Below are 3,354 nucleotides of genomic sequence, written 5' to 3'. Positions count from 1 at the left end.
ACCGGTTACATTTGATACTTGTTAACCTTGCACCCCTGACTTCCTGGATGAACTGGCTTTGTTCTATTAAAAGCAGTGTTTTATATAGATAGTTTGTGGGGGGGTTTTAAATATATTTTCTATGTATGAGTAGATATTTGCATTTTTCCTATATGTTAGCTTTTTCTGCGTATTTGTAAGTGCATAGGACTATGTAATAATAATAGGTGGGATAAGCTTGTCTAGGATACTCAGCCTTCTCACCTCGGCTGCAAACAGTCCATATGACCCGCAGAAGGCTTTAATTCAAGCACCCCATACTCACTGCAGAGTCCCACTACCAGCTAGACCAGGGGACTGCCCTGGGGGGGGGGGGGAGGGCTCATCTATTGCTATCACGCTCCTGGCAAACTGTAAGAAAGGACCCAATTCCCTAACGAGCCACAAAGCCATCCATAGGGGCCAGGGGTCCGAACGAAGTTTGGCTTCTCAAGCCATCAAAACCACCAGTTTGCAGTCAAGGGTAAGGGCGAAGTGGATGCAGCTGAGGGCCACCTGGGAGCTCACATTCCTGATTCGAGAGCATTCAACTTCCTACCTCTCACGAGCTATACCTGGCACATCATTGAAACCTTTAGATGGAAACCTGTGTTATTCTCAAGTGAATTGAGTCGTCACTCTTGATGAGAAAGATGCATACAGATGCCCCATATATAGTGCAGCTCTCCCAGCCTGCTTCTCCAATTCCAGCAGCCAGGGCTGCTGTGGTCCAGGGGGCCCCGTCAGCAGGGAAAGCAGAAGGTTCCCCGGGGAACCTTCCCTCCCCTATCTTCCCTCCCCTACCCAGGAAAATTTATACAGATTAAGATATAGCCATCTCATTACTTAATCTTGCTCAACTCAGATTTTTCATCTGCAAAGGAGTTGCTTTAAAGATCAAATAAGACCATAGGTCATGCTTTGGTCCAGGACCAGGCGCACCACCAACATTCAGCATGTGGTGGCGGTCTGGCTGCTAAGCCTGCTAGGGAAGGTGCTACTGTCGTTCTGTGTTCTGCAGAAGGTGGTCTCTTCAATATTCTTTTTTTAACCTGGCGCCCAGAACTGAAACCAGCCTGCTAGCAGCAGTGTGTCTAGGGTGGAGCAGAGTGAAATTTGAGTCCATGGAGCTTTTTCCATAAGAACGGCTGCCAACCTAGGGTCTGTGTTCGGCTCTGCCACAAGTGACCTTCTGAGCTTGTTGAAAATCTGGTTCTGGTCTGGGTTCTGAGATATACTTTCCTCACTTGCCCTCAACCCCCCACAGGCTTCCTCCCGGGACCCAAGGCGGGGAAATGTTTAGAAGACAGGAAGGAACCAAGGGAGGAAAAAGCATGTGAGGTAGGGCAAATGCTGGCTGAAATCTCTAGTCACTAGATGGGTCTTCATTCTCTGGGAAGTCAGGCTCCCTGGTCCAGCTCACCCCGTTCCCAGCACTGGCATACAAAGAGCAGAACTGAATAACAAATAGGAACCTGCCCAATCCCCGGAGGCCTGGGGCACATCACATCTGATCTGGTGTTTCAGAATGTCCATGATTGGGGCGGGGGGGCGGGGAGTTGGTGAATAAAAGTCACAAAAGGGGCGCCTGGGTGGCTCAGTCGTTAAGCGTCTGCCTTCGACTCAGATCTTGATCCTGGGGTCCTGGGATCGAGCCCCGCATCGGGCTCCCTGCTCCACGGGAAGCCTGCTTCTCCCTCTCCCACTCTCCCTGCTTGTGTTCCCTCTCTCGCTGTCTCTGTCTCTGTCAAAATAAATAAATAAAATCTTTAATAAAAAAGAAAAAAGTCACAAAAGCTTGTAGGAATGTAGGAAAAAATTAAAATATAATAAGACAGAACATAAAATGCAAACATAATCTTGCTTGCAGAGAAAATCACCATTACTATTTACACTACTTCCAGATAGTCTTTTAGATAATTTGGATCATGTTCTTTTTTTTTTTTTAAAGATTTTATTTATTCATTTGAGACACTGAGATACAGAGAGAGAGAGAGAGAGCAGGAGCGGGGGGAGAGGCAAAGGGAGAGGGAGAAGCAGTCTCCCCGCTGAGCCAGAAGCCCAATGTGGGGCTTGATCCCAGAACCCTGGGATCATTACCTGAGCCGAAGGCAGACGCTTAACCATCTGAGCCACCCAGATGCCCCGGATCATGTTCTAACTTCTGAATGTGGGTTTTACAACTTCATTTTGTTTTAATTCATGTCATGAGCATTTTTCAGTCATAAAAATTCATTGAAAGCATTATTATTAATAGCTGCCTAATATTCTCTTGTAAGGACATACCATAATTAAGGAAGGGCCATTGAGTTCAGGCTTGGCCTTGATTGCTAATTAGCACCAACCAAAGGCCATAAGCTACTCTTGACCTGCGCTACTTCTACTTGAGTGATTCGCCATTGTGTCTGCCTGGGTGCGGCTGCCGTCCGGGCAAACATTCCCTCACAGAGGAGGAACTCAGAGGACAAGTGGAAAGAAGGGAAAGAGCATTCTTAGCACAGAGAGGAAACGCTTCCCACTGTTTGGTGACTTCCTGTCTCTGGGCAGATAACATTTGGCCCAGACCAAGAAACACGATCGATGGATCCTACAAGCCCCCAGCAGGCCATGGCTGAGCAAGGAGGATTGAGCTTTCCCTAAGTGCTGACTGCAAATTGACCGTGGATTGGGCAATGGGTCCCTTGTCGACTTCAGAATGTAAAACTCTTACAAGGATAAATAAGTCAGTGCCATACTGTGACCTGATTTACAGTTACCTATTTCCCCCAGAGCAATAGGGAACACTTCCTTTGAGGCACAACTGTGTAAAAACCCAAAGTGCGTGTGAGCCTCACCTGGTTAAGTCATTAGGTCACGTGGCCAGCCCCTCCTGCTCTGGTGGCCCCTGGGTGATGGTGTCCAGAGTCCGGGTGAGAAGTGAGGTTTATAGCCCTGGGGGGAATTTGGGCGTCCTCGTTGGAGGAATGACAGATGTGGCTGGCCGAGCCACCTGTGGGCCTTGGGAATGTGCATTTTTCTGACACATGTTCTGTTTGCAAAGCATTTGACAATGCTGAGTTTTCTGTGGGACACTGATATCACCTCCGTGGCCAAAGCAGAGATGAGACTTGCCTGAGCACAGGGCAGCATTCTGTGGGGGGAGTGGAAAAACATGAAATAAGAAGGAACACAAAATGCAAATGAGGAGAAACTCAAATGACAGCAAATTCGAAAAAATATTTAACCTCACCAGGAATCAGTGAAATGCAATGACAACTAAAATATCATGTTTTGCCTATGAAACTGAGAAAAATTATTGTAATAGAAAATTGCCAGTGGGGGCAGAGAAGATGCTCT

Source organism: Mirounga angustirostris, unplaced genomic scaffold, assembly GCF_029215605.1.
Source record: "Mirounga angustirostris isolate CCGP_5_RB_7025 unplaced genomic scaffold, mMirAng1.0.hap1 SCAF_6, whole genome shotgun sequence".
Classification (NCBI taxonomy): domain Eukaryota; kingdom Metazoa; phylum Chordata; class Mammalia; order Carnivora; family Phocidae; genus Mirounga; species Mirounga angustirostris.
The sequence above is the reverse complement of the archived record's forward strand: the minus strand, read 5'-3'. Positions refer to the sequence as shown.